This window comes from Lissotriton helveticus, chromosome 5_1, assembly GCF_964261635.1.
Source record: "Lissotriton helveticus chromosome 5_1, aLisHel1.1, whole genome shotgun sequence".
In the NCBI taxonomy this organism is placed as follows: domain Eukaryota; kingdom Metazoa; phylum Chordata; class Amphibia; order Caudata; family Salamandridae; genus Lissotriton; species Lissotriton helveticus.
In genome coordinates, this window is record NC_136065.1 from 1332778074 (window position 1) to 1332795538 (window position 17465).

At 43.4% G+C, this 17465-nt stretch overlaps 1 protein-coding gene across 1 annotated transcript in view; it reads left to right on the top strand.

Moving 5' to 3' along the window:
• Nucleotides 1-629: 629 nt before the first annotated feature.
• Nucleotides 630-17465, top strand: part of CSRP1 (cysteine and glycine rich protein 1) — a 128607-nt gene continuing 111771 nt past the window's right edge. The window contains exon 1 of the mRNA XM_078644189.1: nt 630-765. The gene's annotated coding sequence lies outside the window, so the exon portion shown is untranslated. The remainder of the gene's footprint in view (nt 766-17465) is intronic.

Sequence of the window (17465 nt, forward strand, 5' to 3'; positions counted from 1 at the left end):
ACCCCTGCAGCCCCCGCGGTGCGGGGGGGGGGGGGTGATCTTTAGGTCGGCCCTTGGGCAGTGTGCACGGCCACAAGCAGACCACTTGTATATGTAGTAGACCCTTGTACTCACTACCATTCCTAGGTGATTCTTAGAGTTTATCCATTTGTATCTCTTCCTTGAGTGACTTTACAACTTGTACATTTGCAAGTTTCTCTGTTTGTATCTCTTCCTTATGTGACTTTACAACTTGAACATTTGCAGTTTTTTTCTGTTTGTATCTTTTATGTAACTCATGTAATCCTAAATCCGTATGTATCGCAACTGGTTCTTTTGTAAAGCACTCTGACACCTTCGGGTAATGTTCGCGCTTTATAAAATCGCATTAAATAAATAAAATGAAATAAAACATAGATGCACTTGGTTTTTGCAGTCAGTCTTTTCATTTGAATTGTACCGATTGATACAAGCTGGGGCCTAAAAACTGTTTCCTTCCTGAATAAGATTTGGCCTACGCACAGAAACCTGCCTGGGTGCCTGCCCTGCACTGACGCCTTTATAAGGAAAATGCATCCTTCTGTGTGGGGGTTAAGTGGTGAAGGCGGTGTCAGCCTGCCGCTGGGCTGTGTGCAAAATCCGGTCTGCTTCTGGTATTCGCTGGGGCCCCTCCCCGTCTGCACACACACAAAACCCAGCTGCGCGCGCCAGCTATCGCCAGTCTGCAGGGAGAGAGACAGGAAGGTGACCCGCCCTTCACCGGAGAAGCACACAGCAGCCCAGCAGGTAAGGACTAAGGACGTGAGTGCGTGTGGACGTGTGTGGCTGTAAGCCTCGGGTTACCTGAGCCCCCGCTGGGTCTGAGCTGAAGAGCAAGACATGTCAAAACAGAGTAAAGTTTGCTGGCTCCTGTTACCACCATATGTGACGTTTGGGCTGGTGGGAGAGTTCTGTACATTCAACTCCCGCCGCAGTCATGTGTATAGGTCACGTGTCACGGACTTGTATCCTAAAATCTAGCACAGCCTTTCATCCTTCCCATATCAGTAACATTATTATATGTATTCTTGCATTGAACTACAATAAAGGAACAAACGTTTGTTTTAATCGTAAAAATAAGATGTTCCACAGCTGTTCTTTAGTTTTTATCACTCAGACATGTAAACATTGACGTTGTTGTTTCGGGTAATACAAATTGCGCTAAATCCGACAGCTGTTCCGGCTTATTAAGCGGGTGGCCAAGGCTTGGTTGATAAACAGAGTGAAAGGTGACTACTAGAGTAAAACTTTCCAAGCTGCTCGTGCTATCCCATTAAATGCAAGGACGATCTGACGAGAACTGCTGCTGCAGTCTCAGGTGCAGGAGCCATGACGAACAGCTCTGCCCCTCCCCCATTTAGATGTACATTCCCCTCCCCCAATTAGATGTACACCTCTCCTGCTGTAAACATGTAAAATGTATAGTACGTTGTGAAAGGGGCAGTTAGTGTCGTGTGATAAATGATCATCTGTTCAAATCCTTTATTTCACTACTATGTTCCTCAGTTGAGCGACGTGTGATCTTGGACACATCCATTGCCTCCCTGTGGTGCAGTCTGATCTGTTCGGAAGACGAGAGTGCTTAGAATCTAGCTAGCCCAGATACTAAGCCTCCCAGACAAACCATCAGGGGCATAGCGAATTGAGTGGCAGGGGGAGGGGGAGTGTTTGGGGTGTTGCACCCCCTAATAAATATATTTTCTCCTAAATAGTTGGGTGCAGTTGCTTTCCGTCGAGTATGGTGAGGTGTCTGCCGGATTTCAACAGGAACTTTTACATACATATAGACAAAAACACACACACACACCTACCCTCTGTTTTGAGTCTTCAAAAATGCTAGTTATTTTACAAAATAATGTGTTTTCTCTTACTCAGAAATGTTATCAATCCGCATTGTCTCCCTTTCCATTGCCCTTTAACACCTTTCATGCACCCAGCTTGTGGTATTTTAACATTAGCCAGAGCCATTGTTGGAAAATATGAAGCTGACCCCACCCCATCTTACTGACAAAGCTACGCCCCTGCAAACCATTCTCTAGGTGCGTTGGAATACAGGCATCATTTGTTAATTGTGCAAGCCAGGGCTTTATGTGGACCAGGTCTTACAAGCAGTTCTCAAAAGCAGGTTCTGATTCAGTTCCTTATAGTGCTCTCAATTTTTGCCCTCACCCTCCGGGTGAAAAAAAATCTTGACTCTGCAGCAGTGCCACCCTTCACTACCTTTGAGGTGTGCAATGAATCCATAGTTGTTGCTTATTTATCTGAGGCAACTAACAACCATTGACTAAGCCAATATTTCTGCCTTGTAGGTGCATTATTTACTTGTTGTATTATATATCTGAATGCAATGACAGAAGCAGCAACATTCCAGTGGGGTGGGAATCCATGCTAAGCACAGGTTTTTAGCTTAGGCATTTTAAAGCCACGCCCTTAATTACATGGGCCGCGGCCCTTGGAGAGACCTCCCATTTTTAGGTCGAGCCTCGGCAGTGTATGCGCTGCTCTGTGAGGCATGCTGTTTTCAGGTATTAGATTGAAGCTCTGCTACCGTCTGCTCATATTTGTAGGCGTTCCTGGATAGCGTGTCCTGCCTGAGAAAACCATTTATGTAAATAGTGCTCGGAGGCTGTAATTAAAGCCAATGCATGTAACAGAGGGTATCCTCTTGGGAGGCTACAACGTGAGGCTACAAAATGAAACAAGGCGGTACTAAGGAGGGACTACTAAGCCTACTGACCAATGAAAAGCTACAGTTTCCAAAGGACAATGACACCAGCCAAGTACAAATATGATAAGCTGTCAAGCTCTGTAAGTAGCTACCAGCCAACAATCCAAGCACCCATGAGCAAATGCACTGCAGAAAAGATAGAAAACATGGTTGTTCGAATATAATTAAAACATCCCACATCTCTGTGATAGAACCCAGAAAGACAATAACGCCTTCAAATTCAATCTACAGCTTACAACTGAGAACCACAGAAATAGGGAACAACCCAGCCAGCAAAATACTTTCAATATGAAAGTAAGCTATGAAGGGCTGGCCTGTGGTTCGCCTGAGTATTATGTAGTTCTGTCAATTCACATATGTAATTTCTGACCCACACTAATAACAACACGCTCAGCGATCCGCAGTCAACTGTGAATTGCCCCTCATGCACTCACATAAGACATATATATCTATTACGCAACTTGCCCATCACCAATACTATGCCAGCCAATAAACCATCCATCACTAAATTAGTAGGCATGGAACAACTAAAGAGATCTGCCGGATGCTGCTGGTCCATCGGAGGACTTTAATCTAGTCCACCACTGCAGATCCCACATAACTGTACAGCATGAGTACTTCTTTACATCCCACGGGGACCCTCTAATATGGAATCATAGTAACAAATCCCATCCCAGCAGATCTCCACGTATTTTTTTTTTGTCCGATCATGCCAGCTCAGAACCAAAACTATACACAACATTTCTGGTTGGGCAACCCAGTGCACTAACAAGCTTAGTAGACTATGGGTCACATGCATCAAAGAATGGAATTGCGATTCCTAAATAGCGATTATTAGGGAATCTCTATTTAGGAATCACAATTCCTTATCCATGTAAGAATCGCAAAAAAAAATGCAATTCCGACAAATTCCTTAATAGCGACTCGCAAGTTGCGACTCGCTATCAAAGAATGCCTTTCCTTTCATTCCTATGGGCCTAAAACCTATAGGAATGAATGGAAAGTCATTCGCAATTTGCGAGCATCAAATAGGTACTCGCAAATTAGGAATGCTATTTGAAAGGTGCTAGGGGGCCAAAAGGCCACACTGATACGCTCCCAATATTGGCATGTGTGTGTGTGTCACATGGCACTTAGAAAATGCAACTTTATGCATTTTTCTAAGAAATTGCAAATACTATCAACTTGAAGTTGATGATAATTTGCAATTCCAAATTGCTAAAACGCAATTTGCGAATGCATGATGCATCGCATTTTGGGAATCACAATTTGCGATTCCCTAACTGCATTCGCAATTAAGGAAATAGCAAAAAATAACGATTTCTTTAAATGCGAATACCTTTGGGCTTGATGCATCGGAAATAGCATTTTACCTGTCACATTCTGCACATCGGTCCGTTTGCGACCTGTAAAATGCTTGATGCATGTGCCCATGAGGTCATAAGAAAAAACATAAAGGGGCTGCAGAGCTACTCAAAACTGCCCTTGTTTAAAGTGGTTGTCAGGGCAAGACTGGTTTCTCGTACTTCAGTAATAAATTCCAATCAAACAGTAGTTCATTTTGTTGGTTGTTTATAAGGGTGTTGTCACTCTATCCGTGAGAGTGAGTGAGAAACAAACAAACTAACAGCCAACACGTGTTTCACCCCTTTACACGGCAATCCGGCCTGGGGCTTCCTCAGGGCGTTGCAATAAAAATGATGGAGTTGAGTTTTCTGTGTATATTGGGTCCTGAAATTTCTCATAATATCGGGCGTAATGCCGGTTCGGTCAAATTCCGTCTGTAGGTTTGGTCGGATGGCCGTGTAAAGCGGTGAAACACATGTTGGCTGTCCGTTAGTTTGTTTCTCGCTCACTCGCACGGATAGAGTGAAAACACCTTTATAAACAACCAACAAAATTAACTACTGTTTTATTGGAATTTATTACTGAAGTAGTGCGAGAAACCAGTCTTGCCCTGACAACCACTTTGAACCTTGCCTACATATTAGGGGGTTAGGGGTTCCCCCCTGTCAAGGGCAAGTATCACAACAACAATTTTCCTCAATTAACGGCCAGTAAGGGACCATTTTACTCTTTTTCTCACAGAACTACTCAAAACTGCCAGCTTACTGAAAACCATAACTGTGTCTCTATCTCTTACACTTCCTCATCCACCACACTAGAATACAATAACATCATCTCAGTGGTTATCTCACAAGGAATTGAAGCACTTTCCACATAGGATCACAAAAATGACCACAACATTCCAACCACACAACCTGCATGAAGTAACTTCTTGCTCACAGAGCTTCAGTGCCACACATAGATGTAGTAAGTACTATATAAATGCTGCAATACAATACAGTACAATGTTAAAAGTGCAAATAAAAGTCCAACAATGCATCCAGATGCCACACTTCAAGCACCACTTGTGAGCTATTATCAAGTTTCACAGAGTATGTAATAAACATTTTTTATAGAGTGTGTTACACTATTTGCATGACCTTGCAGCAATGATCATGGACACCATGTCTTCTATGTCTCATTTACATATGTACCATGCCTATAGGAGATTCATTTAGACATGCACCATACAGTAGAAAATAGAAACGTTATTGTTTGGTTAATTAAAACCATAACAATGTTACATACAGACATTTTTGTGAGTATAATAAAACCATTAGATGCATATAACTTCCTTAGACAAGAATTGAAATTACAGTTCAGTGTAGTAGGAAGAGTTTAGTTTATGATGTTGATTGAACTGGGGCGTTTTTTAAGGCTAATTCATGATACTTTAAAAACATTAGCAGGAATATCGATACCCAGTGGAAGAGTGCACAGTTTTGTGTCTATGTTAAATTCGGAATTTACTTTAATGTAAGCGCCAGTTGATTGAAAGATGTGAGACCTTTATTTATTAATGTCCAAGAACATCACTTAACATACTTATAGCTTGTCAGAAAGAACTGCCACCCTTTTCCGCAATTGTCAGGTAGTACCTGTGCATTGATCTAAATATTACTGCAAGTGATGGAGTCACAGTCTGCATCACTTCAGTCTGTGAGTGGATTGGTTACCTAAGGAACGAGATACAACTCAGCCTGTCCAGGTCACATAGGTTTTGAGTTAGGGCTTGGGAATCAACAGAGCCTCATTCTGCACCCAACACTTTTGTTTAAACCACTAGCCTGAGTAGAACACTTATAGCTCCCATATCTTCCACAAACCAGAATATTCAACTTTATTGGTGTAAGAAGGCTGAGTGAATGTCATGCTACCCACTATAAAGCATCCTACATACTGCAGCACCCCTCATAAAAGGCCTGAAGAAATAAAGCCAACCCCCTCCCCCCAACCCTAATGGAACTCCTATGGCTCCATTTGCCGTCCTGCACCGTCTTCAAAAACCGATGCATCATCTACAAAGCCTTCACGATTGCCAACCATTCCTGCTTGGCTGACAAGCTCTGCATGTCCGGTGGCTCTTCAAAACACCTGCAGCCAGGACACCATCAAACAGTGCAAGAAGTGAAAAATGGGGAAAAATGCAAGGCAACCAGTATTCTGCCTCATTCTGTGTACCCAGGATCTACAGCAACATCGCCGTAAGCATCAGGACTACACCAACCCTGCTTCATTTCAGGAAAGAGCAGATGTTACACCTTTAAAAACACTACACCATGATGCAGTAACAGTGTACCTCTTCCTTCAGAACCCAGCAATGCCCCAGTCTCTTGTTGACTGCGTCTTCGTATGTGTTCCTGTACAGTAATCTCCTGTCCTATATATTGTTGACGGCAGCTGAGATATGAAACTTGTAAGTTTGAATTTCAGTGAGACATTTGGCCTTCCATCCTCGTGATCTGTGTGAATTGAGTGCCATTACATTGCATTATATTGGATAGGTAACACATACTGGTTACAGCACATTGGGCCAGATGTATCAAAGGGGTTTACCCATTCTGTGTCTATGGGAATATGTGATCATACATATGGCCTTTAGAAGCTGCAAATTTGTGCTAAAAGGTTTTAATAAAATACTTATTATTATTAGTAGTAATAACAGTATTAATATTATTGCTGTTGTTATTATTACCTTCTCTTTAGAACCTAAACCTGTGTGCCTAGCGGCGTACTCTGGGGTAATAGGGTCTCTATGGCGACCATGATGTGGTCGCCAGTGAGGAGAATGTGTTACTTGAACTGACCTCAGTATGGATAACTGTGGCCGAGCAGCTCAGACAGGACTGTGGTGATAGCACCCCGGGGGACCTGTGGTGTGACGTTAGCACACACACGCAATGAGGGAATCATTTGCGTCCTGTTTCCAGAAGCAGGGCCACTGAGGCGGAAGGCAACGGCTAGGAGTCACATAATAGATGGACAAGATGACTTTAACAAGGTTAGAGATTCACTGAGCAAAGAACATGCTGAGTATCGAAAGTAGAAGCTCCACTGAACGAGAAGGCTGCTAAAGCTCTCTGTGGCTTGGCTCGACTCATATTGAAATCAACCTTGTTTTTCTGCAATTCTACCAGAGACAGCTTAAGAATTGCAGGGGGCCTGGGCCAAATGTATTTTGGGGGCTCCTGTTCGGAACCGCTTTTATTTTATGATCCAGTTTCATCTCTTTCATGCCCTCTATGGCCAGGTCACGGACAGTGCTCAAGCACACTCCTCCAAATTCTGAATGTATTTACATCTATTATTCGGGGATAGTGATGTGTGTTTTGAATATTGTACCACAGCAGAAGCTCACTAATATTACTACAAATTATTTCTGTGACACCCTCCCATTTCTTCTATGTGAAGTCCAGCTTTGATCTAAAAGAAAGTTTTTAATGGATGTTGCATGAAATATAAACACATTTCCCTGCAAAATATCTGTAATAGACACTCGCACATCACCCACAAACACAATTAAAGGAAAGCAGTATTTAAAACAATCTGTTTAAGAATTATTCGAGGTCGTCAGGGCGAGACTGCAGAACAGAGCTGGGTCTGTCTGCCCCCGAATTAAGGGGTCTTTGGGGTAGAGCCCACTTTGCCCACTCCTTAAAACTTCTCTGAATTCTGGAGCATTCTGTGGTGGTTTTATAAGCTTCCCCAGCTTTCCTTTTGACTCTCAGGTCGCCCCCCTTAAAGCTCTGTACTCTGATCACTGCATTGTCTGGAACCCTTTTCAAGGTTCACTGCACCAAAAAAGCAGAGTGCAGCAGATGTGAGGAATACCTGCAAAAAGCAAAGCCCCACTCTACACCTCAGCCAGCCTAGCACCTTCAATCCTCTTCTACTCACCTGATCCAACTAAGACCATTCAAAAGGGCGAACACTCGTGGAGTACAAGGTCCCGGATTGCATAGGACATTGCACCCCTTACTGTTCAAAGGTGCTCTGAAGTAATTGAGGGACAACATGTTGGCTATGCAAAACCTTGCAAAATAAATACATTCTAAGAAACACCAAACAATTCATAAACTAAACGAGGGAGAAAAATTATCTGCTAGGAAATATTGTGACATGTTTAGAGCTACATAATTTGTAAACAAGCCCTGAAGCTGGCATACCATGTCATGTGCATGTTACACAGGGACAGGAGAGACTGGTCCTGGGGAAGTGCAGACACAAAAGCATTAGAAAAAACTCGCACTGACTCAAGAAAACACGGGGACGGAGGAAACGGACACTGGCAAAGGAGAAAAATAACATTTGGATGGAAACCTAACCCTCAGATATGACAGATTTGCTGGGTTCGGGAAATTAACACTGGAGCGGAGGATTCGTACATTGTAGATAGGAAACAGCAAAATGCAACGAGGGTTGTGGATGCTTATAAGAACAGGACCCCTTTTCAGGGCTCAAACAGTAGGACAATCGACATCGACAGTTTTGCAGTGAATGCTAAAATTGACATCCACCCCGACAGGTTATGCAAATAGCGAGCATTGTACTATAGCAAAACATGTGCTGAAGCTTAATGGCAAAAAATATCCTTACTTTGAAGAATTAAAACATTTACAAACTACTAATGTGAGAAACGTACTCCTATCGCAACCCATTTGGCCACCATGGACTTATCTGGCACATTTAACATGGTATGTCCAAAATTGTTTGAAAACTCGCATCCAGCCCCTGGGCACCCCCTTATTGCAACAGAATGGCTTGCAAGGAAAGATGCATCTGTTTCTCAAACGAATGCTATTTTAAAACTTCAGATCATTCCCCGAGATTGATTGTGTTGGATTTATTTTCTTTTTGAATATTAGCTGGTTTAGTAGGAAGGTAATCTTCACCTTTTCTCCGTCTCAGTCATTGGCATTCGGAGCTCAGTTTTGTGCTTGAGTCAGATCTCCTCCTAGATGTATAACAACCTACTCCAGCTAAACGGAGATAAAACAGAGATCCTAGGCAAGACCCCACTTTAGGTGTTCTACCTACGCCATTGGACAAGGTTAAGAATCTGAGTTTCCTTGTGGATAAACCATTATCCAAGTGGCTAAGGTGATGGCCATCTGCTTTGCATTGCTTAAATGGCTTAAAAAGACCCTTTGGCTGATCCTCATCTCTACGCAAAGGACTGTCATTCAAGCCCTTATCATCTCCAGACTTGATTACGGCAACGTGCTGTATTTAGGAGCCAACAAATCTTCTATCCGTCGTCTGCAGCTAGTACGGAATTCTGCTGCCTGTCTTCTTTATCAGTTGCCTAAATTTGCCTCAGTCTCTAATCTCCTTCATGAGTTGCACTGGCTTACCATCTCGAACCGCACCAAGTTTAAAGCTCTATGCAATATGTTTAAGGCAAAAGCCAGAGGTAGTCCTAAATACATTATGGATCTGGCTCACCTGTACAATCCATCCCGATCTCGGACGTCCTCACAACAGGTCCTGTTTACTGTACCCAGGTTCCACTTGTTCCACATGAAGGGATACTCTTTTGCTTATTTAGGTCTGAAACTTTGAAACTCCCTTCCAGATTCACTGAGGAACTGTGCGTACTTTTCTTGCTTTTTGCAAGAGCCTTAAGACTTGGCTTTCCCAACCTGCCCATGTAGCTCTCTGCATCCCTTCCTTCTGCATGCACCGGGAAAGCCCTTGGGGTAGTAGCTGTGTGCACTATAAGTTCTTAATAATAAAGTTGCCAAAGCTCGGAAGAGTATGTACACCTCCAGAAAAGTTCATTTTCATCAAGATAATTTGGGGGTCCAGAGAGGATGACTTAAAACCGAATTGCCTACTTTCTCATCTCCAGACATATATGCCTATGCAGCTCCACGAAAGACTGTCAAAATTCGTCACTTGTGGTCAACTCTACCATCACAGACCTCTGTCAATATTCCTCATCCAGGCCAAACAACAAGGCAAAGATGTGAAATATGTATATGTCTACACCCATATGTATGTAAACTATTTGTGTCAGAATGTAATATCAGATTATTAAATTACCCGAACATGAGCTCCTGCTGTATATCCAGACAAGTACTGGCTTGCCGTTGTGACAAAGTGACAGTCTGAGACTAACAAAATGTATAGTGTACTCTTTATGCTACCAACACATTCAGTGAAAGATGGGAGGGAAGAAAGGGTGGAGGAAGAGTCTAGTTAAGACTCAAAAATATCTTTTCTCCATGTGTTTGTATTTGGCGTTGGCCACCCAATGAGCATAAGCTTACTCATACCTCAGCCCTCTTACTAGAATGATTTAGTCTTTCGTCTGTCTTGTTTCAACCACAAACATTACACACAAATCATCCCCAAGTTCATGAACTTCAGTGATACCATGGTATTCAGCTTGGCAGTTACTTGGTCGTTGTGAAACGCTGAATGGCCGCCAAACGTCTGAAAGTCCACCTCAGACAAAACAGAAAAACTCAGATGTGGAGAATGGCCCCAGAAGTCCCTAACTGGCCTGCAGAAGCAGCACCCCCTCAACAAACACAACATCATTTTTAGAAATCATCATAGATGCTGGCCTTACAGTGCACCCACAAACAGGTGATGTAGTGAGATCCCGAACCAATGTCCTCAATCCTAGAATGCATATTCCCACACCTAGGTTTCCAAAAAACTGAATTTCCAAGCTTCCTGGTCTATTCGGTGTTGGAGCAGCATTATTTCGTTGTTATAGTCACCTGTTCTTTTACTGGAAGAAACTGACCATATTCCATTTAGATCAACCATATCGCAAAAGAAGCACTCCTGAACTGTTTGGCTACGCCCGTGTGGTATAATTTGTTACCACTAATATATGGTTCTCCTTCACTGCGCTTCGTCAATGAGGTGTAGCTTCAGCTACATCCAACAAGGGTCCACGTGGAAATAGTTTATTTCCAGTGAAGGATTCATAGCAGACTTTAATAGAACGCGATAGACTCTATAGAGCACTCAGGTAGAGCGGACGAGATCTACCAGTTCAGTCACGACTGCACTTGTGGCACCACAATGAATTGATTTTTATATGATTGCATCCCTTCATTAATGCCATATACGAGCTAAAATGTACCAATGTCAGGCCTTAGACAATTGACCTGCCGTTTGGATTACTCGGCTATGAATGGTAATGTGGTGCTGGACTGCTGCAATGTTTGTGCGGCTGTCGGTAGATTTGCCCTTGCACCTTCTTACCTCCCTTACAATAAGGCCAATTTTGCTGCTTCAGAGACAATCAGCTGCCACCTGAAAGTGGCGCCCTTGTTACCCTTCTGGTATTGTCTGGCTGTAGACACGGCTGTGCAGAGATTTACCTCTGGTCCCCTCAGTTAAATCTGCTTCTCAGATGGTGCCCCTTCATGGGTTCCAGGCAAGTTACTACCGAAATATTTTCAGATGCCAGAACCATCCAGGGGCTGACTGCGGAGCTTTAAGTAATTTGTTATTTGATTAGTTCTTACGACATTGAAAGACAGCTGACTTCCTCTGAGGGGAGGTGAAGGTCCATGAAGGCCCCCCTTTTTTTTTTTTTTTTGAGGGCACTCAAACCTTAACAGAGCTGCTAGATCATAGACATGTTTGAGGGAGGACGGGAGAACACTGTGGTCAAGCATGCAATGGGCTTGAGAGAAGCCTTTCAAGTATGAGGATACAGAAGTAGATGAAGTATAATATAGCTTAACATAAAGTGGCCTTAGACAACACAGGGTAAGATAACAGTCCACCAGAATACCATAACTTTACATCATAAGACAGCCAGAGTAGCCCTTGTGCCTCTTCTTCGCAGAGCGTGTCTGAGCGCCAGCTGATTAGTGACCCATTTGTTCAGAATACATATACAACATTAAAATGTACCCACCCACACAACAGAGAGGACATTTATCATTGATGTTTTAGTCATGAAGACTACCCAACTTCATACTGAGTCATATAGAATCACCGATCTCTCTTGGACTAAAAAACACAAGTTAAACATTTTTAGGTCAAAGCCTGTCTGGTTTGCTAAAGACCTCTTGGGGACATTCTGAAAGCCTTCTGCCCACTGCTTAACATTGATTGTGTGATACGTGACTCACGTTAGCTTGCTTTCTATTTGCTGCCTTTATTTGTTTGACTGTCCAGCTTGCGTTTGTTCCCCTCAAGGAGCAAAGCCTTTTCAAGCCATCTCCTTGTATTCTTCCACAAGTGCTCCTTTCTATAAACAGGCCTGTAAATCTTGTTCTTATCTTGTTACATTTGCTGTGCATTCAAAGACAGAGATCAACTGTCAGACTCTGTCTTCTGAGGGAGCTAGGTGTTTACTTTTCTCTCCCTGACTTCAAAAACAGAGGATTTATGTGGCAATCTTTCTGGATACAGGGGGTAGGAAAGGCTTGTTTTTACTAGCACGCAACAGCATTTAAATGAACTGTGCAAGTATTTCAAAATATATCAGAATTCTGAAATTTTTTACTAGCACGCAACAGCATTTAAATGAACTGTGCAAGTATTTCAAAATATATCAGAATTCTGAAATCACAAATGAAACACATTTTTTGTTCATTCTGAGGTGTGTTGGAAACAAATACTTTAATATGATTTTTTTTAATTAATACGCTAAGTGATGCATTTTCACACATTATCTTTTGTGCGCTGTATAGTTTTATTAGTAAAACTGAATGTCGGTGCAAATGTAATGGTCATTTCAATTGAAAATGCGTTGTCTGTAATGGAGGTGTGCTACCACACCATCCATACTCCACTGTTCTATACACCACTCCACGCAACTGTACGCTATTCTGCCCCACTCCACTTTACACCACTCCACTCTATGCCACGTCACTCTTCGCCTCCCTACTCTAATCTGCGCTACTCTACTCTATGCCAATGCACTCTACACCACTCTACTCTACACTATTGCACTGTGCAGCACTCCAGTCCAGGCCACTCCATTCTACTCTTCACAACTCCACTCTGCAGCATTGCACTCTGTACCACTCCACTCTATGGCCCTGCACTTTATGCCAATCCACTGTGCGCCACTCTAATCTACTCTGCACCACTGCACTCTATGCCACTGCCCCACTTTAATCTATGCCATTACACTCTGCCCTGCACCACTCCACTCTATGTAAACAACAACAAAAAACCTAGGGGTCTAGATGAGAAACTATCTCAATCTGTCATAATGGTCTAAACAGTACCTAAATGACTACAAATTATTTAGAGAAAGTGGGACAAAAAAACACAAGTACAGTGTCTGCAGTGATTAGTGAGTAGAACCCAAGAGGTATTCAGAGGATTCCCATCAACAACTTGCGATGATCAATATTATCATTTGGTCATCCATCATAGGTAATGAGGTCTCTTGATCATTGAGACCTTTTTTTTCCTAGTACCATGACTGGGTTACTACCCATAAACACTTTTTTAACCAAATAGTATCAAGGTGATGGGTTATAGTGCAGTGCAAGAAAATATAAAGGTGGTGAATGATAAAACAGGATAGAGGACAGAAGAGAAGAATTTATTGAGAATATGCCCTCTTCCTGATTAAAAACTAGAACAGTGCAAGATAGCACTGTTAAACAAATAACTGCGTAAGAGCCAACATGTTTCAGCCTTAATGGGGAGGACCCAAGGCTTTCTTCAGGGCTTCTGTTCACAACGTTGCTACTGCAAAGTGAAAATGTCACATGAGAAAACTCAGTTGACAAAGGAATTATAAAGTGAGAAAATCAAAGGATACTGTAAATCAGTAGCATATCCTCCGTGTCTGTAGATGATTCAATGCATCCAGCGTGACCGGGGATTCAGCCTCACCTCACCTGGACACACACTCAGGGAAAATGAGACCACGCTCTGTCCGTCGTTGTCTCTGGCCAGAGGCCACTCTTCTCTGCACCACTGCTCTTTACACCACTCTACTCTATGCCACAGCATTCTATGCCAATGCACTCTACACCACTGCAATCTATGACACTCTACTGTGCAATACAACACTTTCCCCCTCTGAACTCTGCGCCACTTTACTCTGCACTAATGCACTCTATGCCAATCCACCCTAAGCCGCTTGATTCTGCAGCACTCCACTCCATGCCGCTGCACTGTACGCCACTCCACACTGCACCACCCTACGCCACTGCACTCTATGCCTCTCTTCTCTTCAGCACTTCTTTCTGCACCCCTGCGCTCAACACCACACCACTCTAATCTATGCTACCGCTTTCTGCTATGTTGCATTGTACGTCACTGAATTATATGCTACTGCACTCTACATCACTATACTTCACAACACTCTAAGCCGATGCACTCTACACCAGTCCACTCTACACTATGCCACTCTATTCGGCTCCACTCTAATCTGCGCCACTGCACTTTATGCCACTCTTCTCCACAGCACTCTACACCACTGCGCTCTAAATAGTCACACAATGACACTCTGTAGCACGGCAATCTACGATACTCTACTCTGCAACACTGAACTCCCCACCACTGAACTCTATGCCACTTCACTCTGCACTACCTTCTGTGCCAATGAACTCTACGCCATTGCACTCTACACCACAGCCCTCTGCAGCACTCCACTCTATTCCACTGCACTCAATGCCACTCTACAGCAATGCACTCTACACCACGCCACTCTACTATGCACCACTTCAGTCTGCACTACTGCACTGTACATCATTGCTCTCTACACCACTGCACTCTACTCTGGAACACTCTAATGAATGTATACCATTGCATTCTATGACCCTGCGTTGTACGCAGAATTCCATAATGCTGCACTCTACGCCACTGCACTCTGCAACACTCTATGCCAATGCTTTCTACACAAATCCATGCTACGCTTTGCCACTGTACGTGATTCCACTCTATGCCACTTCAATACACGACACTCTGTGCCACTACACTCTTTGACACTTTATTCCACTCTCTGCAATTGCTCTCTACAACACAACATACCACTCTCTTCTACGCCACTAACCTTTTGCTGTGCTGAACAGCAGCCACGCTGGTGTACAAGATGGCTAAAAAACATTGTCAAAGCCAATAACTCTTGCATATGCGAGAGCTATTGGCTTTGCCAATATTTGTTTAGCTTCTGGCTACAACATCAACTGTCAATTTCAAGGGCTCATGTGATCTATACAAGGCCAAGGTGTAGGAAGCTGGCATTTCATGTAATGTTGCCAATGTAAGGGCACACCATGTAAAAAGTCCAGACGACCCTCGTGTGTGTTACAGAGCTTACTTTAATAATTCCAAGTGCTCTATTTGTGGTAGTGTGGTCGAGGAGCTTAGGCTTACCAGAGGGGAGTGCAAAGCATTTGTCGCACACAGTCAATAATAAATGATGCACACACTCAATAAGAAAAGTTTGACCAATTTATAAAAATTGTCAAAGGGATTGAAAAGAATACTGGTACTGGCACTGGTCAACAAACTGTGAGAACTGTGTGTGAAGCGAGTAACACTGAACCACATCGACCATGATGCATGAGGTAATTCAGCTGTGACGTGTCAGCAGGGTGCTCCAAATCCCTTTAACTGTTTAAGATGGCTCCCGTGGGCCGTGAGCTGAAGAGCTCTGTGAGCACCTGCGCGCTGAGAGTGGCACTAACCCTGAGGAAACTGCGGCAGCACGTCCAGCGACCTATGAACATTTTCCCCACTGATGAAAGAGGAATCTAGAAATACGTGTCTGGGGATACACTTGAAAAGAATACTGGTACTGGCACTGGCCAACAAACTGTGAGAACTGTGTGTGAAGCGAGTAACACTGAACCACATCGACCATGATGCATGAGGTAATTCAGCTGTGACGTGTCAGCAGGGTGCTCCAAATCCCTTTGACAATTTATAAAAATAACAGATTGTTGTATAATTTTAGACTCTAAGATCTTTAGAATAACTTATGTGCTTTCAGGGATATTGATTTTACAAATAATTAGCAAAAATACTCGAACAACGTTTTTTGACGTATGAGCCTTGAATACGGTAAAGTTATCCTATGGGAGGAAACGGTATACATATACTTGCAGTCGAATTTTGGGGGTGCCCTATTGGACTTAAGGTGCAAGGGGGCCATGGTCCAAAGAACCACCAGCAGTTTCGGGTTACCTAGCATGGGGGTGTCTGGATGCAGAGGTGCTGGTCGGGATGGTAGCCTCAAGTGCTACACCATTGAAGAAAATAGGGACCTGTAAACAAAAGTGGTGAAAACGTTGAAGACTCATCCTTGGTAAGATGATTTACTAGCCACCCTGCTAGAGGAGGTGGGAACACCTTCTGCAGAGCAGGTATTGTTCCTGATCTCAGAAACTCGTCTGTGGGGTTAGGCTGGAAGTTACCAGTCAGCCAACACACTAAAAGACTAGTAGGGTACAGGGGGCACCTCTAAGAGCCCTCTAGGTGAATGTCTTCATAAATGCCATATTGGCATCAGTATGGATTTATTAAAATGAGGTGTTTCATACCAAACACCATTGTTTTCAGTGAACCCATTATGTAGCTTGGTAATTTGTGATGACCAGTGCCCAGTACATACTTTTTTAAATGGCTTCTTGATGACTTGCGATACCTGGCAATGGAACTAGGCACCGCCGGGCAAATATGGTCAGAGGTGCCCTCACATGTACTAAAATTCACTGTGCCTTAGGACTGTAAGGCCCGCAGTAGGGGTAATTTACATTTAGGACATGCAGTGTACTTTGGCAATGCCCACAGGGAGTGGGCAAGTCGTGTTTCTGAATAGTTTGCACCATTTCATGCATCCTGTAGTGGCAGTCTGTATGCAGTTTGAGTGTTGTTCCCTTAGGGTGGCCTAATATATCCTGCAGCCCTTAGAGACCCTTTAGTACCCATGTCCTAGGTACCAGGGGTACCACTTGCAAGGGACTTACAAGGGTGCTAAAGTCCTTGCAAATTGGGTTACAATTCACATTTGTCTTGTTTTAGGTAAAGAGACCTGGCACTAAGGGCCTGGTTAGCAGGGACACAATGCACTTCCAATAAAAAGCATCAGTACCAGTTAGCAAAAAGTGGGGGTGATCATGTCAAAAAGAGCCACTTTCCTACAGATGGATACTATGTTCAATTAGCCTTACATTATGGGTTTGGTGATGTGGAAAATAGTTCCTTACTTCACACACAAGTAGTGCAGATCTGTCAGCTGCAGAAGTAGTTCTTCAGTTCTCACAGGAGCTTCACACCGGAGGCTTGAGGCCCTGCTAGTGTCCACTCACCAGTTCTCACCCACTGAAGGCAGCTGTTCCTGAGAAACTTCCACAAACCTCTTAACACAGTGAAAAACAGCAGCATT